The sequence below is a fragment of the Carassius carassius genome, chromosome 8 (assembly GCF_963082965.1).
Source record: "Carassius carassius chromosome 8, fCarCar2.1, whole genome shotgun sequence".
Classification (NCBI taxonomy): domain Eukaryota; kingdom Metazoa; phylum Chordata; class Actinopteri; order Cypriniformes; family Cyprinidae; genus Carassius; species Carassius carassius.
Genome location: NC_081762.1, coordinates 31,955,820 through 31,981,418, shown reverse-complemented (window position 1 = coordinate 31,981,418; position 25,599 = coordinate 31,955,820). Strand labels below are relative to the sequence as shown.

General features: G+C 44.6%; 8 non-coding genes across 8 annotated transcripts; all 8 read right to left on the bottom strand.

Moving 5' to 3' along the window:
- Positions 1-12,708: 12,708 nt before the first annotated feature.
- On the bottom strand, positions 12,709-12,780 carry trnaq-uug (transfer RNA glutamine (anticodon UUG)). The gene has a single exon. It is a non-coding gene; the product is annotated as a tRNA-Gln (tRNA).
- Positions 12,781-12,915: 135 nt separating this feature from the next.
- Positions 12,916-12,988, bottom strand: trnaf-gaa (transfer RNA phenylalanine (anticodon GAA)). The gene has a single exon. It is a non-coding gene; the product is annotated as a tRNA-Phe (tRNA).
- A 101-nt stretch (positions 12,989-13,089) lies between these two features.
- Positions 13,090-13,163, bottom strand: trnai-aau (transfer RNA isoleucine (anticodon AAU)). The gene has a single exon. It is a non-coding gene; the product is annotated as a tRNA-Ile (tRNA).
- Positions 13,164-14,534: 1,371 nt separating this feature from the next.
- trnaq-uug (transfer RNA glutamine (anticodon UUG)) lies at positions 14,535-14,606 on the bottom strand. The gene has a single exon. It is a non-coding gene; the product is annotated as a tRNA-Gln (tRNA).
- A 135-nt stretch (positions 14,607-14,741) lies between these two features.
- trnaf-gaa (transfer RNA phenylalanine (anticodon GAA)) lies at positions 14,742-14,814 on the bottom strand. Its single transcript has one exon. It is a non-coding gene; the product is annotated as a tRNA-Phe (tRNA).
- A 106-nt stretch (positions 14,815-14,920) lies between these two features.
- Positions 14,921-14,994, bottom strand: trnai-aau (transfer RNA isoleucine (anticodon AAU)). Its single transcript has one exon. It is a non-coding gene; the product is annotated as a tRNA-Ile (tRNA).
- Positions 14,995-15,092: 98 nt separating this feature from the next.
- trnap-ugg (transfer RNA proline (anticodon UGG)) lies at positions 15,093-15,164 on the bottom strand. The gene has a single exon. It is a non-coding gene; the product is annotated as a tRNA-Pro (tRNA).
- Positions 15,165-25,280: 10,116 nt separating this feature from the next.
- Positions 25,281-25,353, bottom strand: trnaf-gaa (transfer RNA phenylalanine (anticodon GAA)). Its single transcript has one exon. It is a non-coding gene; the product is annotated as a tRNA-Phe (tRNA).
- Positions 25,354-25,599: the final 246 nt, after the last annotated feature.

Sequence of the window (25,599 nt, the reverse complement as noted above, 5' to 3'; positions counted from 1 at the left end):
AAAGGGTTTTATATGTCACATATGTACAATATATGTACTACACATAAGGTGCTCTGAAGTAACTTGTATACTACATTTAATAGAGTTGTGTAACTAAATTAAAAATGATTGTCACTTATTCCTGTATTACTAGTGACTTGTTAGTCAAGACAGCTTTGTCAATGCTAATGACATTAAAAAATAATTGTAATGTAGAGTGTGACATTTATTAATGCGGCATTACTTTAAAGTGATGGAAGCAGTTACAGTGCTTATATTTTCTACAGAAAAATAATAATCCATATGCATGTAATACCTGGAATAAAACGGTTCAGGTGGAGGTGGAACGACTCCAAGGAGGTAGAGCCACGAGCACACCTGTAGCAGCACAGCTCCACACTGCCTTTCTTCAATGTCCCTGTCTTCATGTACAGCGGAAAGTCCTCTGGGTCTTGTATACACTGGACGTGCTTGCGCTGTTCCTTCCATATCTGCTGGATCCGTTTGTGGTCCAGCAGAGGAACTCCCAGGGTGTCCTTCCCATCCGCACTGTCAAACTGATCAATCAGTGACCCAATCAATCTGGCGGTCTCCTCCACCCCCCTGGTCCTCCTCCGGCAGTGCAGTGCCAACTCCCTCCGGGTAATGCGAGCACTGACCGCCTTTTCTGAGATGTGGCCAGTCTTCTTTGCCGCCAGGTCACTCTCTTTTGCAGAGCGAAGAGCAGCCACATCCTCTGGATCCCACTGAAAGATGCACGTGGACAGACGTGCCATGAAGATCCCGTAGAGTGGATGAGCCTCTGTTGTGACACCTGCAGCAAATCGCCGCATGAAGTGCCAGATGTCGAGGCGCACTACAAGCTCATCCCACTCCGAAAACATGATCTTCACCCGCGATTGGCCATACTGACTGCAGCGGTCCCTGTCCACGTACATCACTTTTGGGGCTGCCTCTCCTGCCTCTCGGTAGCGTTTCATCAGACCAGCTGCCATGGAGTCCAGTCCATGTCCCTCGCCAGCTGTCAGCACAGAGACAAGGACCTGGCCGTGTTCATTTCCGACATTTGTGCACCAGGCAGCTGTTCCTGAAGCAGCACCGGCAAGTTTCTTTGTAACCTATTGGGAAAAATAAAAGATGTGCTCTTTATGTATGCACATCACACACATATCCATATCTGGCAAATTTCTGGATATAAACAGGGCTTTGATACCTTTTTTGTCGAATCCATCTTGAGAACACAGCCAAAGACAGATGTTAATTTGGCCTTAACCTCGTGCAGTCGCCCCAGAACATCCCTGGCATACACGGCTAACAGCCACTTAGGTTTAGGCAGGGCAGGTAAAAGTGGAGGATCAGCAAACACAGGAGGCTGCACAAGGGAGGACCTTGTGAATGGTTCGCAGGCAGTCAGGTACTGCAAGACACGCTGTGTCCATGCCTCACTGTGCTGTTCCATCAGCTCCCTGTAAAGCTGAGTCACACTGTTGCCCAGTGTCCTCTCCCTCATCATCCTCAGCACCCGGTTGTCACATGAGTATCTAAGGAAACAACAGTATAATCATGCAAATGCTTTAGTTGGTAAAAAATAACCCATATAAAAGCACCTAATAATGAATGATTGTCATTATGAATTACCTCTATGTCAGCAAAGCTGGAAACTGACTGCGGTGGCCCATATCCAGCTGTCCTAGGATGTCCTCTGAACAGGCAGGATATTTCTTTTTGCAGCGTTTGCACTCCAGATACTCAGTGGCAAGGTCATACCACCCGTCGATGTCCAAGACCTTACGCACGGTACGGTAAATTCCTGCCGCTGTTAGTCTGTGCTTACCACAGTCTGGGCGAACACAGACAAGAGGAAATAACCACATCTTCAGCGGCATCCATAAGAAAAGGGGCCGACAGAAGAAGAGGTCAGGTGAGGCAGGGGGCTGAGTGTTTATTAAAGGGGGCTGAGGAGGATACCACCAAAGTTTTAGCTGGGACACTAGTTCTGACTTGCCGGTTCGTGGGTTGGCCTTAAATAGTGTGTTCCGGATCCACTCATGCTGGAAAGGTGGAAGTTGATCTTTCCAGTGACTTGGAAGCTCAGCTGGTGGCTGGTGATGTGAAGGAGCTGGTGCCTTGGCAGTTTCCACTGATGGAGATGGACCAGCACAGTCTTCTGAGTGAATAGTAAAAAAAAATCAATAAGGATGACAGTTGCATTTGATAGTAATATGCCATAAATGCAGCGCACAAACAGCCTGCAAAGCACAATTTTTGGACAAGTATTCATAATTATTATGTTATATTTAGGAACGAGAGTGAAGAAAGTGGTACTAGTGTTAAGGAAGCAAAGAACACAGCATACACTATATTAATTTAAGGAGAATGGAATCAGTGCAGCTCACTGAGAATGAGGATCAGATGGAATGGAGGAAGGAAAATGTGGTGTGATAAATTAAGTGTAAAGCAACGAAGCCCACGGACATGAAGCATACACACAGATAGAGTAAGGAAAAACTGTTCCTCTAATCATTAGAACAATGAATCTCAACCATCCTGTCTGCTCAGGGAGAGCTGAAGAGTGTGTGAGAAGAGCAAGCGGTGTGAAAAAGTTATCTGGTGATTATCTAACAACGGGTAAGTTCGGAAACGCAAATAAATACACTGACACCTTGAAAAATCCTTACGGTTTTGAAGTGCACTCAAAGAAAGCATCCCGCTTGAGGCATGATATGATATAATTCTGTATTGTAAACAAAACATATTTTAAAATGTTGATTATTTTCCCCCAAGAAATAACGCTTCTCAGTGTGTTTTCACAAAACATTCTTGTAATATGTGCATTTGTGTCATATGCCACACCTGTATTTAGCTGTGCTTCACATTGTGATGCAGCAAATACCAGCTCCTCATCGTCATCTTCAGCAGTGGGAACGGACTTGCCTGGAGCACAAATGTTAAAACTATCATTGTGAACAATACACAGAGACAAACATATGTAAGATGGTGCTTACTTACCAGTAGCGAAAAGCTGCATGGGGGGCAAATGTTTGGCTGGGGGTTCTGCTGCTGGAGGAGGTAAAGTGGACTGCAATAATGGATCTGGAAACGGCAAGTTGACAAGTTTGCCATAATGATAAATTAATATATGTAGAAATGCTGTAGGTAAAATTCTATATTCACACTCCTACTCACAGGGTTTAACTGGTGATGTGAGTTTTTTCGCCAGCAGTGAAGGCGACAAATTTTTGCCACGTGCCAACAGCACTTTCACAGTTGCGGTCTTCTGTACACCAGTTTGGATAGCTGCAGGTGGAGGTGCAGTGGTTACAGAAGCACTGGAGGTTGCAGCGTGAGGTGCAGGCTGACGTACGCTGGTGCCCACAGCAGAAGCCCGTCTTTTCAGGACATATGTCTTGAAAATGGCCATGTTGGTTTTGGGCCTGGCATCTGCCTTAACGAGGTACCTGATGAGTGCTTGAGCCTCCTTGCTCTGGTCCTCATAAACATCTTTCATGGACCGGCCCTGGAAGTCACCAAACTCCACCATCAAGCAGCCCTGGTCTCCAGTTGCCCGGGCTTCTGCCTGCATTTCCTGCTTCCTCTGATACTTCTCCACTTCTTTTGCCATCTCTCTAATTTGAGAAGAGTACTGTAGGAACAGTTGTTTATTTTCTGACAGGGGTGTTGTCTGCGCCGTCTCATTGGAAATGCTGAGCACCAAATACACGGCATACCCCAGAGAGTTTTCCAGGAGCCATCTAAATCTCTGGCCCTGGTACTTCCCAAACTGATGTTTGCAGTGAGCCAGTACTAAAAACTGGTCACTGGGGTCTCCACCGTTTGTGCTGACAAAAGTACTGGCCTCTGACAGCACCTCCTCCTTAGGTTTGGCCCTTCCAGACTCCATATTTTTAAGGCGCCTCGCCTCCGCCGAAGGTGCCATGAGGAGTCGGCTTGATGTTGCCGATTGCCGTTGAAAAGAGGGATATGCATACATTTTCTGAAATGAAAATCAGAAAAAGACTACTACCTTTTGCAATCTAAAAGGCTAATACAAAAGCGCTAAGTTTCACCGCGGCAGCGGTCGCGGCAGCCCTCGTGTGAGCCCTCCTCGTGTGAAGACGGACGAGTGTAAAGACGATCGACTCTACCTGCACGACTCCACCGAGCAAGGACACCGACAGGGCACTTGAGTATTGCTTTTTTCCTCTTTCTTTACTTTTTGTATACCTTGTTCTCAAATATCTTACACCTGTTGTCACTATGTGCTTTCAGATCCCTACTATCACTACTAACACTCGGAGAGCACGCTACGGACGTCGCAGGAAGGCCTGTCTGACAAACCTACGGCCTGTCCCTCTGACCTCTACTACTACGCTCTCTATTCCAGTTGGTCTCTGGAACTGCCAGTCTGCAGTTAACAAAGCAGACTTCATTTCTTCTCTTGCTACTCATTCCGGTCTCAACCTCATGGCACTGACAGAGACTTGGATCAAACCTGAAGATACTGCCACCCCTGCAGCCCTCTCCACTAATTTCACTTGTTCCCACACTCCTCGTACCACTGGGAGGGGTGGAGGAACAGGTCTCCTTATATCAAAAGAATGGAAATTTGATCTTCAGCCATCACCTACAGGTACTGGTTCATTTGAATCACATGCCATTACTGTAACCCACCCTGTTAAAATCCAGTTTGTGGTCATTTATCGTCCCCCAGGTCAATTGGGAAACTTCTTGGAGGAGTTGGATGTGCTGCTATCAAACTTTCCTGAAGATGGTACTCCTCTGGTACTGCTTGGTGACTTCAACATCCACCTAGATAAACCCCAGGCTGCTGACTTCAAAACTCTGCTCGCCTCATTTGATCTCAAGCTAGTGTCTACTACAGTGACTCACAAATCAGGCAACCAACTGGACCTCATCTACACGCGCTGTTGCTCTGTGGACAACTCTTCAGTTGCTCCACTGCACACCTCAGACCACTTCCTCATTACTGCTAACCTAGCACTTACTCCTGAAGTGCCTCACACTCCAACGCAGGTCACCTTTCGACGGAATCTACGCTCACTCTCTCCATCTCGCCTATCTTCTGTGGTTTCATCCTCACTTCCTGCACTCTCTCAGTTCTCTGCTCTGGACACGAACAGCGCTACGGACACTCTTTGCTCCACTTTAACATCTTGCTTGGACAACTTTTGCCCACTGTTGTCTAGACCAGCACGCACTGCCCCATCTGCCCCCTGGCTGTCTGAGGTTCTCCGTGAACATCGCTCTAAACTCAGGGCTGCAGAGAGGAAATGGCAGAAATCAAGAAACTCTACAGACCTCAGTGTGTATCAGTCTCTCCTCTCTTCCTTCTCTGCAAATGTCTTCACGGCTAAAACATCCTACTACCACAACAAAATTAACAGCTGTTGTGACGCTCGGACACTCTTCAAGACTTTCTCTTCTCTTCTTGATCCACCGCCACCACCTCCTCCATCGACTCTTACAGCGGACGACTTTGCAGTTTTCTTCACAAATAAGACGAGATCCATCAGCGGCCAATTCTCCACACCGCAGACTGAGGACAACTTCACAATGACCGATGCACACTCTTTCTCCTCCTTCTCCCCACTCTCAGAGATGGACGTCTCCGAACTTCTCCTGTCCAATCATCCTACTACTTGTCCACTTGATCCGATCCCCACTCACCTCCTTCAAGCGATCTCTTCTTCAGTCATACCTTTGCTTACTCACGTTATCAACTCCTCTCTTCACTCTGGAACATTTCCCTCAGCATTCAAGCAGGCTCGGGTAAGCCCACTGCTCAAGAAACCATCACTAAATCCAGCGCTTCTTGAAAACTACAGACCGGTATCCCTTCTTCCATTTATTGCAAAGACACTTGAGCGAGCTGTGTTCAACCAGTTTTCTATATTCCTTGTACAGAACAACCTCCTGGACAGCAACCAATCTGGCTTCAAAAGTGGCCACTCAACTGAGACTGCTCTGCTCTCGGTTACTGAAGCCCTGCGACTAGCAAGAGCAGCTTCAAAATCCTCGGTACTCATCTTACTGGACCTTTCTGCTGCTTTTGACACTGTTAATCACCAGATTCTCCTGTCCACCCTCAGAAAGATGGGCATCTCTGGAACAGCACTCCTGTGGGTTAAGTCCTACCTCTCTGACAGATCCTTCAGTGTGTCTTGGAGGGGTGATGTTTCAAAGTCACACCACCTTGCTACTGGGGTTCCTCAAGGCTCAGTACTTGGACCACTTCTCTTCTCCATCTACATGACATCATTAGGATCTGTCATTCAGAAGCATGGCTTTTCTTATCACTGCTACGCTGATGACACCCAACTCTACCTCTCATTCCAACCAGATGACCCGACGGTAGCTGCTCGCATTTCAGCCTGTCTGAGTGACATCTCTAGCTGGATGAATGACCATCACCTTCAGCTTAACCTTACGAAGACAGAACTCCTGGTGATTCCAGCTAACCCATTGCTTCATCACAACTTCTCTATACAGCTGGGCTCATCAACCATTACTCCTTCGAGGACAGCTAGAAACCTAGGAGTTGTGATGGATCATCAGTTAAGCTTCACAGACCACATTGCTACAACTACCCGGTCCTGCAGGTTTGCCTTATACAACATTAGGAAGATTAGACCCTTCCTGTCAGAGCAAGCAACCCAACTTCTTGTCCAAGCTCTTGTTCTCTCCAGACTGGACTATTGTAATGCTCTCCTGGCGGGCCTTCCTGCATGTACTGTCAAGCCTCTGCAATTGATTCAGAATGCAGCAGCGAGGGTTGTCTTCAATGAGCCAAAGAAAGCTCACGTTACTCCGCTCCTCATCAGGTTACACTGGCTACCAGTAGCTGCTCGCATCAAATTCAAGGTACTGATGCTAGCCTACAAGACGACCACTGGCACGGCACCAACTTACCTAAACTCATTGGTTAAATCTTATGTGCCCTCCAGAAGTTTGCGCTCTGCAAGTGATCGACGCCTTGTGGTACCATCCCAAAGAAGTTCAAAATCACTCTCAAGGACCTTTTCCTGGACTGTCCCCAGCTGGTGGAATGACCTCCCAATCTCAATTCGTACAGCTGAGTCTTTACTCATTTTCAAGAAACAGCTAAAGACTCATCTTTTTCGCCTGCACTTAACCAACTAACACTAGCACTTTTCCTTTTCTTGTCTTTTAATTTAATAAAAAAAAAAAAAAAAAAATAAAAAACCTACCTATGCGTTCTATACTAGACTAACTGAGACTTGTCATGGCACTTGTATACTGTTGTTGTTCTCTTGTTGACCTGACTGCTTCTGTTGTTCTCATTTGTAAGTCGCTTTGGATAAAAGCGTCTGCTAAATGATTAAATGTAAATGTAAATGTAAAAGACACCTGTATGTTAAGTGTGTAACAATAATTTAACAAGCTACGCATAAACTATATTACTGTGGTAATAAACATGGTCATGACATAAACTGTCCTGAAGTTGAGTTTTCTACAAAGGACAGGAATCCCTGACATATAAAATATGTAACGTCAATATGAAGTCTGAAATTTCCTTTTATTTTCAATGCTGTCATCTTAAACCATGATTACACACACACCAGGCTACAAAATATTACATTAAATATATCATACTTCAAATGTTGTCATCTTACCCCAGGGTTACACCAGGTGCTTTTACCTCTTAAAATCTCAGCCATTTTTCTGTGTTTTTAACTTTCTGATCTACCTAAATTAAAATAAGCACTATTCCCACATACTTTGGCCCATATGGATACATTTGGCCTTTTTTTGTTTGTTTTTAGTTAAGACTCTAAATGTTTTTTTTTTATAAAAAAAAAGTCATTATTATTACATTATTTTAGAAAATATCAATTATTTCTTGGTAAATGCAGTTTTCCATATCTCCACAACAATTTGGTAACGATTTTTACAATTAAAATGTGTGTGTGTTATTATGTGTTAATACCAAATATAAATGTAAATAGTTTAATCATTATTTTCATTCACAGGGCCCAGAAACCATGATTTCTTAGACAATAAACACATCATTGTTGACAGTAGCATAGCTTAATTAGCTGACGGTCGATAAATTTAACTTATCTGGGGCCTCATTTATAAAGCGTGCGTACGCACAAAACGGGGCTGGAAACGTACGTACGCCAGTTCCCAGGCAAAGGTTGTGATCTATAAAAAACAAACTTGACGGGAGAATGTGCGCACCTTTAAGCAAACTTTGAGCCGTGCGTACGCACATTCTGGAGACAAAGGGAATTGGCGACACCGATGGTGAGGTCGTGAACTGAAGTTAGATTGTAGAAAATAAATGTGAGAAGAACGATTATAAGAATGAATGACATTTAATTTTCACTCCATTTCATACGTTATATCCACATTATCATGAAGATTAAATCCAACAGTGTTATTTGTGCCGATTGTTTTAGGCTATATACATCTAGTAAAATCCAAACGTAATTCAAAATGTATTAAAAGTAAAATAAAATAATAATCAGCGCTGCCTTACAGTCACATTGTCCACAACGGGAGCACAGGAGGACATGGCGCGATACATGTGATAGCCTACAGAATAGCATGAAATACCCTTTTATTAGAGAACTGCAGAACACAGTGTAAAAAGGAAATATTTTCCTTAATGTACATAGCCTATATCATAAAATGTCAAAGTCTGCAAATACAGTCATGAAGCACAATCGCTACTCATCATCGGTCCTAACTATTACGGTGTTCATTACAAAACCGTCAAGAAGCATGTGTTCACTATAACATTTTCGTCTTAAATTTTCGCCCACAAATTAATTAAGTGATTTTGTCAAGGTGTTAACGATCAGTCTATTTGCTAGAAACATATAAATTCTCCGGTGACCCGGGTATGTAATGCTTCATGATGCTTGCACTCCTGGCACTGTTGGAGGATTACGCTAATGGCAGAATAAGGAGAGAACGAGTTTTCAGGGACCATGATGATTTCCTGGCCCATGATGATGACTGGCTAATAAGCCGATTTAGATTCCCTAGAGCTGTGCTCTTGGATCTATGTGCTGAATTGGGTCCAGTATTAGAGAGGGCAACACGCCGGAACCATGCCATCCCAGTCCAAATACAAGTCCTCACCACTCTGGGGTTCTTGGCAACCGGCTGTTTCCAGCGGGAATTGGCAGACAGGTAAATTAATAATATAAAAAAACTATAAGTAATCCTCAAATTTGTCTCTAAGACCTTTTTGTATATGAAATAATTCTATTGGAATCTATCATCTCACCCTATAGGTCTGGTATATCACAGCCGTCCCTGAGTGCCATAATATCTGTCGTTTTAAATGGTATACTTAATATGGTTAGTCGATACATCAGGTTCCCCTACACTGTGCGAGAACAGGCCAAAATTAAAACGCAATTTGCAGCAATGTCTGGTTTCCCAAATGTAATCGGCGCAATTGACTGCACTCATGTTGCTATAAGGGCACCATCTGAAAATGAATTTGCTTATGTTAATAGAAAGCATGTGCATTCTATTAATGTGCAAATCATATGTGACTCCAACATGACCCTCACAAACATTGTGGCACGCTGGCCTGGTTCAACACATGATTCCTTTATCTTGACACATAGCAGTGTAGGGAACAGACTAAATGCAGGCGCAGTACGTGATGGCTGGCTTCTTGGTGAGTTTAACAATATTAAAAAGTAGAAACTGTAACAATTTTGTTTTTAATATAATTATAACCTGCAGGCGACAGTGGCTACCCCCTGAGACGCTGGCTCCCCACCCCATTTTTAAACCCGCAGAGCGCAGAGGAAACTCATTATAACGAGGTCCACTCTCGTGCCCGCGCAGTTGTGGAGCGTGCCATCGGCATCCTGAAATGCAGATGGCGTGCTCTGGATGCCTCGGGTGGCAGACTTTTATACCATCCAGCAAAAGTGTGCAAGATTGTCAGGGCGTGTGGTGTTTTGCACAATATAGCACTGAGAAACGGTATTCCTCTCCCTCCTGATCTCCCTCTACCCCAGCATTACGACCCCGAGCCACAGCCCCCTGGCCGACAAGAGGGATATCAACGAGGTGCAAGAATCCGTGAGGATGTCATGCGGCGTTTGTAAAGAAAGACAAAACTCAAGGTTCATGTTTTAACTGCATCTTTTAATGATTGTGCAATTTCTTGCATCACTTCTCTCATCTGCCGTAGCTCATCTGCAACCCTGTTGACAGCGTTTATTGTCTCTCGCTGTAACTGCAGGACTGCGTCAGTGAGTACCCGACCACTTTTGGACGTCCCAGACGCAGAAGGGGCACTGCTTTGAGCCGGACGCTGTGCATCTGCATCTGAGAACCCCTCACCCTGAACCTCCTGTTCATTTACAGCTTCAGACTCCGGAAGGACTGGAGGACAAACAATTGGCAACATTTATCCATTTATCACCCCACACACTCAAATGTACAGCGTTAATGATTAAAAATCGGTTTAACCTTGCTCCTCTGTGGTTTCAGTCACGTCAGTGTCTCCCTCCTTTTCCGACACAATACCACACACGCTGACCTCCCCAATTATAGCCGCGATTTTGCTGTCCACTGATGTGAGATCAGCTGTACATGGGCCCCCACCAGTTGCAGCCACGCTCTGGCGGTGGGAGGACAGTTTTCTCTTTGCCTCCACCTTGAATGAATGAGAATCTTTATTTCACATATTTTGCATACTGTAAGCACATGTAAATAAAACTTTTTGAAAATCAATATTGCTATTTATATAGGTATATAGCCTAATAAAAAACAAATGTAATATGTTGGTAAAAAAAAAAATTGTATACCTTCAGGTCGGACCATTTTTTCTTTAATTCTGCAACTGTCCGTTCTGTCCCACTGACACAATTGACGGCAGAAGCAATACTTTGCCACTCGCACTGCTTCTTTTTATTAGTGACCCCACTGCTGTGGCCACCAAATAACACAGTTTTCCGAGCCTCCACCTCCCCTACAAGTGTTTCAATCTCAGTATCTGAGAAATTACGTTTTTTTCCTCTTTTCTCACCTGTCGCCATTATTAAAATTAGGCTAACAGAAATGCACGTTTTCACTTTCTTGGATTAATTAATTGGCGGGTCGCATGCCAGTTTTCCAGGTATATATGGGATTCCACTCTCATTTACATGCTGATCAGCAATCATGAGGTGATTTGCATTGACTTATTATGGTTAAAAATGGGCGTGTACAGGGCGGGATATGAGGCTGGTTCACGTACGCACATCTGCGGGTGATCTGTGATTTATAAAGGGAACATTGCTTACAGGTGTGCGTACGCACGGTTTTATAAATCGGAATATTTTTTGGCGTACGCCATTTTTGGCTTTTGGGCGCACGTAAACTTTTAGTAAAGATCCTACGCATAGTTTTATAAATGAGACCCCAGATCATTTATCATGTGAAAAGTTACAGGTTCACAGGTACTGAAGAAAGCATGAACTGTACACGCTAGCTAGCTATACTGACACGATTCATTTTCCAAAAATACACACTGTATATGAACAAATAATGACCAGTTTTCAATGAATAAAGTAATAGCCTTACCTTTAACAAAGATGACAACAACGGTGATTGGTCAAAAGGAGGCCACAGGAGAGAAACGCGATTGATCAAAAGTAAGCCACGGAAGAGAAACGCGATTGTTCAAAAGTAAGCCACAGGCGAAACGCGATTGGTCAAAAGTAAGCCACAGGCGGAACGCGATTGGTCAAAAGTAAGCCACAGGCGAAACGCGATTGGCTCATGTGGGCTTACTTTGGGCTTACTTTGGCTCAGTCGGTGGGAAGCAGTAGGCGCGAGAGGTAGCGTGATCGATGCCTGCATTCTCCAGGTTGGCTCCTGCCCTTTTACTCACACATCCCTAGATCAGTGGTTTTCAATCCTGTCCTGGAGGCATCCCTGCCCTGCACATTTCGCATTTCCCCTCATCTAACACACCTGTTTCAAATCATCAGCTCATTAGTAGAGACTGCAAGACCTGATTTGGGTGTGTCTAATAAGGGAGACATACAAAATGTTCAGGGCAGGGGTGCCTCCAGGTAAGGTTTGAAATCCATTGCCCTAAAGAGACCGACTGAGCGTTGACGCAATGCTGCCACACTCCCACGTTAGCTTTTTTTGGGCTCACAGCTGCCAAAAAGTATTTCAGACATGGTCCTGTGCAAATTGGTTGCAAAACAGTGCCATTTTACGCACAGTTCCCTAAAGCAGTGGTTTTCAAACCTGTCCTGGAGGCACCCCTGCCCTTCACATTTTGAATGTTTCCCTCATCTAACACACCTGTTTCAAATCATCAGCTGATTAGTAGAGACCGCGAGACCTTATTTGGGTGTGTCTAATAAGGGAGACAATAAAAATGTGCAGGGCAGGGGTGCCTCCAGGACAGGTTTGAGAACCACTGCCCTAAAGAGACAGACTGAGCATCGATGCAATGCGGCCACACTCTCTACGTTAGTTAATTTTTTTGGACTAAAAGGTGCCGAAAAGTATTTTAGACATAGTCTTGCGCAAACTGGTGGCAAAATAGGTCCCACCGAGATTTGTACTCAGATCACTGGATTCAGAGTCCAGAGTGCTAACCATTACACCATGGAACCTTAACTGGTGCATCTGTTGCTCACAGGGCCACAAACACTGGCACCATCGCCAAACTAGTGCTGTTTTATCTTTTCCTGCGGCAAGAAAGCACACAGGCTCCACCGAGATTCGAACTCAGATAGCTGGATTCAAAGCCCAGAGTGCTGACCATTACACCATGGAACCTAAACTGCTTGATTGGAGGCCAATTTGGAAACAGATAGCTCTCTGGCTGTGGGGAAGCAGTTATACAGAGAGGTTGGAACCCAGTGATTTTTGGTCAATGGCATGCCTCAAAAAAGGGAAAAGTGTGGGAGATGTTGCCGAAACCCGGGATCGAACCAGGGACCTTTAGATCTTCAGTCTAACGCTCTCCCAACTGAGCTATTTCGGCTACAACAAACCTCTGCTTAGCAAGCAGGGATTTCAGTGATATCACTCTTTGTCAGAGCTGAAGAGCAGAGCAGAGATGAGCCCCCAGACAATAAAAACAGCTGGCCAGTACGGGGATCGAACCCGCGACCTTGGCATTATTAGCACCACGCTCTAACCAGCTGAGCTAACCGGCCTGGCTTAGCCGTCAGTGTCTGCCTGATTGAAAAAAACCTGCCATAATGTTTGTGAATGCAATGAGACAATAAAGCTTCACGTTTCAACCCGAATCAGGTGTGCTAACAAAGAGAGACATGCAAAACATGCAGACCTGGGGGGAGCGAGGACTAGAATTGAGAACCGCTTCCTTAGACTTTAAGTCAGTGTGAGCAAAAGAGGTGAGAAGTTGTCTGCATGATCCGAGTGTTCCAAGGTAGCCTACATAATACAAGAATCCATACACATGCATACTGGCGTAACAAGACCGAGAATGTCCTTAAACACAAAAGCTTAATCTCTTTGTTAATTTGACAACATAATCTCGGCCAGTGCAAAGGAGCAAGCCCAGAGGAGGGACAGCCTCTTTGCATCGAACCCGTCATTCCCAGCTATGCTCGTCATTCTTGAAAGGCCAGGGGAATTAGCTCAAATGGTAGAGCGCTCGCTTAGCATGCGAGAGGTAGCGGGATCGATGCCTGCATTCTCCAAGTTGGCTCCTGCCCTTTTACTCACACATCCCTAGATCAGTGGTTTTCAATCCTGTCCTGGAGGCATCCCTGCCCTGCACATTTCGCATTTCCCCTCATCTAACAAACCTGTTTCAAATCATCAGCTCATTAGTAGAGACTGCAAGACCTGATTTGGGTGTGTCTAATAAGGGAGACATACAAAATGTTCAGGGCAGTGGTGCCTCCAGGAAAGGTTTGAAAACCATTGCCCTAAAGAGACCGACTGAGCGTTGACGCAATGCTGCCACACTCCCACGTTAGCTTTTTTTGGGCTCACAGCTGCCAAAAAGTATTTCAGACATGGTCCTGTGCAAATTGGTTGCAAAACAGTGCCATTTTACGCACAGTTCCCTAAAGCAGTGGTTTTCAAACCTGTCCTGGAGGCACCCCTGCCCTTCACATTTTGAATGTTTCCCTCATCTAACACACCTGTTTCAAATCATCAGCTCATTAGTAGAGACCGCGAGACCTTATTTGGGTGTGTCTAACAAGGGAGACAATAAAAATGTGCAGGGCAGGGGTGCCTCCAGGACAGGTTTGAGAACCACTGCCCTAAAGAGACAGACTGAGCATCGATGCAATGCGGCCACACTCTCTACGTTAGTTAATTTTTTTGGAATAAAAGGTGCCGAAAAGTATTTCAGACATTGTCCTGCGCAAACTGGTGGCAAAATAGGTCCCACCGAGATTTGAACATAGATCACTTGATTCAGAGTCCAGAGTGCTAACCATTACACCATTGAACCTTAACTGATGCAGCTGTTGCTCACAGGGCCACAAACACTGGCACCATTGCCAAACTAGTGCTGTTTTATCTTTTCCTGCGGCAAGAAAGCACACAGGCTCCACCGAGATTCGAACTCAGATCGCTGGATTCAAAGCCCAGAGTGCTGACCATTACACCATGGAACCACAACTGCTTGGTTGGAGGCCAACTTGGAAACAGATAGCTCTCTGGCTGTGGGGAAGCAGTTATACAGAGAGGTTGGAACCCAGTGATTTTTGGTCAATGGCCCGCCTCAAAAAAGGGAAAAGTGTGGGAGATGTTGCCAAAACCCGGGATCGAGCCAAGGACCTTTAGATCTTCAGTCTAACACTCTCCCAACTGAGCTATTTCGGCTACAACAAACCTCTGCTTAGCAAGCAGGGATTTCAGTGAGATCACCCTACTCTTTGTCGGAGCTGAAGAGCAGAGCAGAGATGAGCCCCCAGACAATAAAAACAGCTGGCCAGTGCGGGGATCGAACCCGCGACCTTGGCGTTATTAGCACCACGCACTAATCAGCTGAGCTAACCGGCCTGGCTTAGCCATTAGTGTCTGCCTGATTGAAAAAAAAACCAGCTATAATGTTTGTGAATGCAATGAGACAATAAAGCTTCACGTTTTAACCTGAACAAGGGCTCGTCCAGGATTTGAACCCGGGACCTCTCGCACCCAAAGCGAGAATCATACCCCTAGACCAACGAGCCTTTTTGCCCAAGGCCAAGAAAAAAGAGCTATTTCAGCAACAACAAAAGAAGGAATATGAACTAACGTGGAAGCAATCAAAGTCCTCGAGACAGTGTGAAAGGCTAACGAATGCAAGTTGGCCTCTTAATTGACCTAAAAATGGGGCTGTATCTAACATGTAGAGGGATGTTAGGGAGGACAGCTGAAATGGTCAGATGTCACTTAGACCAGCGGGTCTCAATTCCAGTCCTCGCGCCCCCTGCTCTTCACATTTTGTAAGTTTCTCGTATAGCTTCAGACATTTGTTCCATTCGAACGTAAGTGACCTGAGAACTGGACATCACATGACATCCCTCCGTGATTCAAGTTCAAAGCGTATGTATACGTTCAATTCATAGTGAGTAATACAGTGGTGTATCGAGGTATACAGAGGTAAATGATGTCACACTTCTCCATGTGTGAAGAAGTTGCGCAGCACAAATCTGTGAACCAATGTTCCAAAGTGAAGTATATTTTAACGGAATTCCCCTGCTCAGGGAGTGGGGAGCAATGAACACTGTGTAGGGACCATGTCAATCACTAGGAGCTCACTTCTAATGAGCTGATTATCAGAATCAGGTGTGCTAACAAAGAGAGACATGCAAAACATGCAGACCTGGGGGGAGCGAGGACTAGAATTGAGAACCGCTTCCTTAGACTTTAAGTCAGTGTGAGCAAAAGAGGTGAGAAGTTGTCTGCATGATCCGAGTGTTCCAAGGTAGCCTACATAATACAAGAATCCATACACATGCATACTGGCGTAACAAGACCGAGAAGGTCCTTAAACACAAAAGCTTAATCTCTTTGTTAATTCGACAACATAATCTCGGCCAGTGCAAAGGAGCAAGCCCAGAGGAGGGACAGCCTCTTTGCATAAAACCCGTCATTTCCAGCTATGCTCGTCATTCTTGAAAGGCCAGGGGAATTAGCTCAAATGGTAGAGCGCTCGCTTAGCATAGGAAGGGGTCCAATCTTTGAGCCCCGCACGCAAGCGAAAAAGACGCAGAACACGTGAAAACGCCGAAGTATTTCCCCTGCGGCAATACTCGGGGTATATGTTTTTGCGTTTTGAAGAGTTGTTATTACATGTGAAACAATTCTACTCTCCGCGGCCTGGATTCGAACCGGTGCTCTCTCAGATGAGCCTTGACGTCATATGTCCACGACGTGTATTGTTAAGCGTGCAATAAACCGAGACTTTTATTTTGTTATCTATGACATACCATTGATTGCTTTTATACTACATAGATTTGTGTGTGTGTGTGTGTGTGTGTATTAAAAAAACTTTTTTCATGTTTGTGTTTAAATAGAATTAATAAAAAACGTTTCTTCAAATATGTTTTGTGTGTGTGGATATGATTTGATTGATATGATTTAGCAGATTTTTTTTTATCTGATCAAAAAAATGTTCTATTAAAATGAATACAAACACATACACACAAAAAGAACAATATAAAAGAGTGGGCCCAAATAATATATACAAAATGTTTTATTAAAATGAACACACACATACATACACACAATATAAAAAGGACAATATGATAAGAGTGGGCCCATATAATATAAACAAAATATATACAGGATAGATATAATGTACTTGTATAAAAAAAAATATGAAAAGAGTGGGCCCATATAATATAAACAATATATATATATATATATATATATATATATATATATATATATATATATATACAGGAAAGATATTATGTACTACTTATATTAAAAAAATATATATGAAAAGAGTGGGCCCATATAATATATACAAAATATACACAGGAAATAAATTATTTACTATGGAGGCGGAGTTTGTCATTTATTTTGCCTGCCGCTGTTCTGCCAACCAATCATCTAAAGTTTTTCCATTAGAGGAGCGTGAGCAAAATGTGGCATTCCCATATCGGCTATGACCAAACTCTTTAGTTTTGGGCTGCCCACATTCGCTGCACTTGTTAAAAGTTACCCCTCGCACATACTTCCTCTTATGGACTCCGCTTTCCGTCTCCAGGGCCCGCCGGCGCCTGTTCCTCTGGGTGTAACGGGACACAGAAGCAGCAGGCGCTGGAGCAGGCGCTGGAGCAGGCGGAGCTGGGCCTGGACCGGATGTCAAAGCACCAGAAGATGAAATCACCATCGACACAGTCATGTCTGGGTTAAGGACTAGTGTGCCTAACAGTGACCCAGGTGCTGAAATGGGCTGCACAACTCCTGCTGCTGTGGGGACGGGTGCGATAGGGCACTCCCTTTTGGCAGCAGTGGGCCGGTCGCAGAATTGGAGCCTGTCCTTCTCGATTTGGTGGAGGATAAATTGATGTTTTGGGCCTGATGTTGATGGCACGTCATCCAATTTTTCCCTCGGCAGAGGAAGCTGCATATCAGCCACATCAATTGGGTCCGATGGAGTCATTCATTTGCTGAGGACACTCATTTGCTGATTCTTCTGCTGCCGTTGAAACCTGAAAGTAAATTACTTGTAAAATATATATATATATATATATACATATATATATATATATATATATATGTGTGTGTGTGTGTGTGTGTGTGTGTGTGTGTGTGTGTGTGTGTGTGTGTGTGTGTGTGTGTGTGTGTACAGAAGTATTCAGTTCCCTGGAACCAAATAATGTGCCTTGCTTACCACTGAATGAGTGTCCTCTGGTTCAGCTCAAACAGCTGGATCATTGTTTCATCCATCAGCCTTCGACTGTTAAGCACCAGGTCTTGGATGTGGTGGTAATCTGAAAGGATTTTAGACCACCTGGGGGTGCAAACTCCAGCCTTCTTGGTCGGTGACTTGTGTAAAGCACACAGCTTCATACAAATGGCCTCAACCAAGCGGCTGGTGCTGGGCCACTGTGCTGGACCCCCAGGATGTCCAATCAGACACCGTTTCACACTCTCCACACCCGGTGTGACTCCGGACCGCTTCGGTGCCTTAAAGCGCCCATGTGTCAGCTGAGGCTGATGTCGAGGCTGATAGTTGACCCGCTGTTTATCAACGTCAGGGAGAGCTGTCCACAGCTGGATGGCCTCTGTCACCTGCAGGTTGGAGAGGTAAGGAGCCTCACGAAGACCCACCAGGAAACCAGCCAGATCCTGGACCTTGTCCCACCCAGCGATGCCATCAGGTCCAATGACTTCTCCCTAGTAAATGCAGATTAGTGTTAATATACACTTTCAGTCAAAAGCCTTTGAACAGAAATATTTTTTTACATTTTTTAAAGAATTCTGCTCAACAAGCCTGTATGGATACATTTGGCCTTTTTTTGTTTGTTTTTAGTTAAGTCTCTCAATGTTTTTTTTATAAAAAAAAAGTAATTATTATTACATTTTAGAAAATATCAATTATTTCTTGGTAAATGCAGTTTTCCATATCTCCACAACAATTTGGTAACAATTTTTACAAATAAAATGTGTGTGTGTTATTATGTGTTAATACCAAATATAAATGTAAATAGTTTAATCATTATTTTCATTCATAGGGCCCAGAAACCATGATTTCTTAGACAATAAACACATCATTGTTGACAGTAGCATAGCTTAATTAGCTGACGGTCGATAAATTTAACTTATCTGGTCATTTATCATGTGAAAAGTTACAGGTTCACAGGTACTGAAGAAAGCATGAACTGTACATGCTAGCTAGCTATACTGACACGATTCATTTTCCAAAATTACACACTGTATATGAACAAATAATGACCAGTTTTCAATGAATGAAGTAATAGCCTTACCTTTAACAAAGATGACAACAACGGCGATTGGTCAAAAGGAGGCCACAGGAGAGAAACGCGATTGATCAAAAGTAAGCCACGGAAGAGAAACGCGATTGGTCAAAAGTAAGCCACAGGCGAAACGCGATTGGTCAAAAGTAAGCCACAGGCGAAACGCGATTGGTCAAAAGTAAGCCACAGGCGAAACGCGATTGGTCAAAAGTAAGCCACAGGCGAAACGCGATTGGCTCATGTGGGCTTTGTGCTTACTTTGGCTCAGTCGGTGGGAAGCAGTACGCGCAAGCGAGAGGTAGCGGGATCGATGCATTCTCCAAGTTGGCTCCTGCCCTTTTACTCACACATCCCTAGATCAGTGGTTTTCAATCCTGTCCTGGAGGCATCCCTGCCCTGCACATTTCGCATTTCCCCTCATCTAACACACCTGTTTCAAATCATCAGCTCATTAGTAGAGACTGCAAGACCTGATTCGGGTGTGTCTACTAAGGGAGACATACAAAATGTTCAGGGCAGGGGTGCCTCCAGGAAAGGTTTGAAAACCATTGCCCTAAAGAGACCGACTGAGCGTTGACGCAATGCTGCCACACTCCCACGTTAGCTTTTTTGGGCTCATAGTTGCCAAAAAGTATTTCAGACATGGTCCTGTGCAAATTGGTTAAAAAACAGTGCCATTTTACGCACAGATCCCTAAAGCAGTGGTTTTCAAACCTGTCCTGGAGGCACCCCTGCCCTTCACATTTTGAATGTTTCCCTCATCTAACACACCTGTTTCAAATCATCAGCTCATTAGTAGAGACTGCGAGACCTTATTTGGGTGTGTCTAATAAGGGAGACAATAAAAATGTGCAGGGCAGGGGTGCCTCCAGGACAGGTTTGAGAACCACTGCCCTAAAGAGACAGACTGAGCATCGATGCAATGCGGCCACACTCTCTACGTTAGTTAATTTTTTTGGACTAAAAGGTGCCGAAAAGTATTTCAGACATTGTCCTGCGCAAACTGGTGGCAAAATAGGTCCCACCGAGATTTGAACTCGGATCACTGGATTCAGAGTACAGAGTGCTAACCATTACACCATGGAACCTTAACTGGTGCAGCTGTTGCTCACAGGGCCACAAACACTGGCACCATCGCCAAACTAGTGCTGTTTTATCTTTTCCAGGAAAGGTTTGAAAACCATTGCCCTAAAGAGACCGACTGAGAGTTGACGCAATGCTCGGATCAGTGGGGAGATCCCTCTCCTCCAGATGATGTGGACAGCTCAGCCAGTGATGCTGGGGACTGAGGCAGAGGCAAAGATGAGGGGCAGTTTCTGAGATCACGGCAGGGGTCATCCTCATACAGCACTGGAACTGTGATGTCCTCCATGCTCTCTTCCTCAAACCCCTCATCTAGCAGGTCCTGATCATCAACCTCCTCCACCAGCCGGTCTTCCTCCTCTGGGTTCTGGAGCACTGGAGTCAGTGTTTTGCCAGTCTGGCTGTAAAGGTACTCGATTCCCAGCAATTCACCTACAATAATAAAATAATAAAAAAAGAAAAAAAGTGCTCTTAATAATTTATCAAGTACATTGAAGGCTAAATAGATAACTTAATAGAATATTGCAAAAGAACAAATTAAATTTCTTACCTGTATATGCTCCAGGAGGGCGATAGTGCTCATCCCAGGGCTTCCCAAAGACTGTTCGGCTAAGCCGGTCCACAGCCTCTCTCATGGCACTGCCATATGTCCGAATGGAGGACGCCCGTTTTATGGCATCTTCCATTCGGTCATCATTCCAACGCATCAAGCCCTCAAGGAGATAGGCCTGAAAATGCGCATCGCTGGCACTGGTTCCTAAAAGTTAAATAATATTGAAAAATATATAAAAAAGGGTTTTATATGTCACATATGTACAATATATGTACTACACATGAGGTGCTCTAAAGTAACTTGTATACTACATTTAATAGAGTTGTGTAACTAAATTAAAAATGATTGTCACTTATTCCTGTATTACTAGTGACTTGTGACATTAAAAAGTAATTGTAATGTAGAGTGTGACATTTATTAATGCGGCATTACTTTAAAGTGATGAAAGCAGTTACAGTGCTTATATTTTCTACAGAAAAATAATAATCCATATGCATGTAATACCTGGAATAAAACGGTTCAGGTGGAGGTGGAACGACTCCAAGGAGGTAGAGCCACGAGCACACCTGTAGCAGCACAGCTCCACGCTGCCTTTCTTCAATGTCCCTGTCTTCATGTACAGCGGAAAGTCCTCTGGGTCTTGTATACACTGGACGTGCTTGCGCTGTTCCTTCCATATCTGCTGGATCCATTCGTGGTCCAGCAGAGGAACTCCCAGGGTGTCCTTCCCATCCGCACTGTCAAACTGATCAATCAGTGACCCAATCAATCTGGCGGTCTCCTCCACCCCCCTGGTCCTCCTCCGGCAGTGCAGTGCCAACTCCCTCCGGGTAATGCGAGCACTGACCGCCTTTTCTGAGATGTGGCCAGTCTTGCTGCCAGGTCACTCTCTTTTGCAGAGCGAAGAGCAGCCACATCCTCTGGATCCCACTGAAAGATGCACGTGGACAGACGTGCCATGAAGATCCCGTAGAGTGGATGAGCCTCTGTCGTGACACCTGCAGCAAATCGCCGCATGAAGTGCCAGATGTCGAGGCGCACTACAAGCTCATCCCACTCCGAAAACATGATATTCACCCGCGATTGGCCATACTGACTGCAGCAGTCCCTGTCCACGTACATCACTTTTGGGGCTGCCTCTCCTGCCTCTCGGTAGCGTTTCATCAGACCAGCTGCCATGGAGTCCAGTCCATGTCCCTCGGCAGCTGTCAGCACAGAGACAAGGACCTGGCCGTGTTCATTTCCGACATTTGTGCACCAGGCAGCTGTTCCTGAAGCAGCACCGGCAAGTTTCTTTGTGACCTATTGGGAAAAATAAAAGATGTGCTCTTTATGTACGCACATCACACACATATCCATATCTGGCAAATTTCTGGATATAAACAGGGCTTTGATACCTTTTTTGTCGAATCCATCTTGAGAACACAGCCAAAGACAGATGTTAATTTGGCCTTGACCTCGTGCAGTCTCCCCAGAACATCCCTGGCATACACGGCTAACAGCCACTTAGGTTTAGGCAGGGCAGGTAAAAGTGGAGGATCAGCAAACACAGGAGGCTGCACAAGGGAGGACCTTGTGAATGGTTCGCAGGCAGTCAGGTACTGCAAGACACGCTGTGTCCATGCCTCACTGTGCTGTTCCATCAGCTTCCTGTAAAGCTGAGTCACACTGTTGCCCAGTGTCCTCTCCCTCATCATCCTCAGCACCCGGTTGTCACATGAGTATCTAAGGAAACAACAGTATAATCATGCAAATGCTTTAGTTGGTAAAAAATAACCCATATAAAAGCACCTAATAATGAATGATTGTCATTATGAATTACCTGTATGTCAGCAAAGCTGGAAACTGACTGCGGTGGCCCATATCCAGCCTCCTAGGATGTCCTCAGACCAGGCAGGGTATTTATTTTTGCAGCGTTTGCACTCCAGATACTCAGTGGCAAGGTCATACCACCCGTCGATGTCCAAGACCTTACGCACGGTACGGTAAATTCCTGCCGCTGTTAGTCTGTGCTTACCACAGTCTGGGCGAACACAGACAAGAGGAAATAACCACATCTTCAGCGGCATCCATAAGAAAAGGGGCCGACAGAAGAAGAGGTCAGGTGAGGCTGGGGGCTGAGTGTTTATTAAAGGGGGCTGAGGAGGATACCACCAAAGTTTCAGCTGGGACACTAGTTCTGACTTGCCGGTTCGTGGGTTGGCCTTAAATAGTGTGTTCCGGATCCACTCATGCTGGAAAGGTGGAAGTTGATCTTTCCAGTGACTTGGAAGCTCAGCTGGTGGCTGGTGATGTGAAGGAGCTGGTGCCTTGGCAGTTTCCACTGATGGAGATGGACCAGCACAGTCCTCTGAGTGAATAGTAAAAAAAAAAACAATAAGGATGACTGTTGCATTTGATAGTAATATGCCATAAATGCATCGCACAAACAGCCTGCAAAGCACAATTTTTGGACAAGTATTCATAATTATTATGTTATATTTAGGAACGAGAGTGAAGAAAGTGGTACTAGTGTTAAGGAAGCAAAGAACACAGCATACACTATATTAATTTAAGGAGAATGGAATCAGTGCAGCTCTCTGAGAATGAGGATCAGATGGAATGGAGGAAGGAAAATGTGGTGTGATGAATTAAGTGTAAAGCAACGAAGCCCACGGACATGAAGCATACACACAGATAGAGTAGGGAAAAACTGTTCCTCTAATCATTAGAACAATGAATCTCCACCATCCTGTCTGCTCAGGGAGAGCTGAAGAGTGTGTGAGAAGAGCAAGCGGTGTGAAAAAGTTATCTGGTGATTATCTAACAACGGGTAAGTTCGGAAACGCAAATAAATACACTGACACCTTGGAACATCCTTACGGTTTTGAAGAAGTGCACTCAAAGAAAGCATCCCGCTTGAGGCATGATATGATATAATTCTGTATTGTAAACAAAACATATTTTAAAATGTTGATTATTTTCCCCCAAGAAATAACGCTTCTCAGTGTGTTTTCACAAAACATTCTTGTAATATGTGCATTTGTGTCATATGCCACACCTGTATTTAGCTGTGCTTCACATTGTGATGCAGCAAATACCAGCTCCTCATCGTCATCTTCAGCAGTGGGAAAGGACTTGCCTGGAGCACAAATGTTAAAACTATCATTGTGAACAATACACAGAGACAAACATATGTAAGATGGTGCTTACTTACCAGTAGCGAAAAGCTGCATGGGGGGCAAATGTTTGGCTGGGGGTTCTGCTGCTGGAGGAGGTAAAGTGGACTGCAATAATGGATCTGGAAACGGCAAGTTGACAAGTTTGCCATAATGATAAATTAATATATGTAGAAATGCTGTAGGTAAAATTCCATATTCACACTCCTACTCACAGGGTTTAACTGGTGACGTGAGTTTTTTGGCCAGCTGTGAAGGCGACAAACTTTTGCCACGTGCCAACAGCGCTTTCACAGTTGCGGTCTTCTGTACACCAGTTTGGATAGCTGCAGGTGGAGGTGCAGTGGTTGCAGAAGCACTGGAGGATGCAGTGTGAGGTGCAGGCTGACGTATGCTGGTGCCCACAGCAGAAGCCCGTCTTTTCAGGACATATGTCTTGAAAATGGCCATGTTGGTTTTGGGCCTGGCATCTGCCTTAACGAGGTACCTGATGAGGGCTTGAGCCTCCTTGCTCTGGTCCTCATAAACATCTTTCATGGACCGGCCCTGGAAGTCACCAAACTCCACCATCAAGCAGCCCTGGTCTCCAGTTGCCCGGGCTTCTGCCTGCATTTCCTGCTTCCTCTGATACTTCTCCACTTTTTCTGCCATCTCTCTAATTTGAGAAGTGTACTGTAGGAACAGTTGTTTAATTTCTGACAGGGGTATTGTCTGCGCCGTCTCATTGGAAATGCTGAGCACCAAATACACGGCATACCCCAGAGAGTTTTCCAGGAGCCATCTAAATCTCTGGCCCTGCTACTTCCCAAACTGAAGTTTGCAGTGAGCCAGTACTAAAAACTGGTCACTGGGCTCTCCACCGTTTGTGCTGACAAAAGTACTGGCCTCTGACAGCACCTCCTCCTTAGGTTTGGCCCTTCCAGACTCCACATTTTCAAGGCGCCTCGCCTCCGCCGAAGGCGCCATGAGGAGTCGGCATGATGTTGCCGATTGGCGTTGAAAAGAGGGATATGCATACATTTTCTGAAATGAAAATCAGAAAAAGACTACTACCTTTTGCAATCTAAAAGACACCTGTATGTTAAGTGTGTAACAATAATTTAACAAGCTACGCATAAACTATATTACTGTGGTAATAAACATGGCCATGACATAAACTGTCCTGAAGATGAGTTTTCTACAAAGGACAGGAATCCCTGACATATAAAATATGTAACGTCAATATGAAGTCTGAAATTTCCTTTTATTTTCAATGCTGTCATCTTAAACCATGATTACACACACACCAGGCTACAAAATATTACATTAAATATATCATACTTCAAATGTTGTCATCTTACCCCAGGGTTACACCAGGTGCTTTACATTTTACATTACATTTATCTGACGCTTTTATCCAAAGCGACTTACAATTGCTATATATGTCAGAGGTCACACGCCTCTGGAGCAACTAGGGGTTAAGTGTCTTGCTCAGGGACAGATTGGTGTCTCACAGTGGATTCAAACCCGGGTCTCTCACACCAAAGGCATGCATCTTATCCACTGCGCCAACACCACCCCTTAAAGTGTGGGAGATGTTGCCGTAACCCGGGATCGAACCAGGGACCTTTAGATCTTCAGTCTAACGCTCTCCCAACTGACCTATTTCGGCTACAACAGCTTTCACCTCTTAAAATCTCAGCCATTGTTCTGTGTTTTTAACTTTCTGGTCTACCTAAATTAAAATGAGCACTATTCCCACATACTTTGGCCCATATGGATACATTTGGCCTTTTTTTGTTTGTTTTTAGTTAAGACTCTCAATGTTTTTTTTATAAAAAAAGGTCATTATTATTACATTATTTTAGAAAATATCAATTATTTCTTGGTAAATGCAGTTTTCCATATCTCCACAACA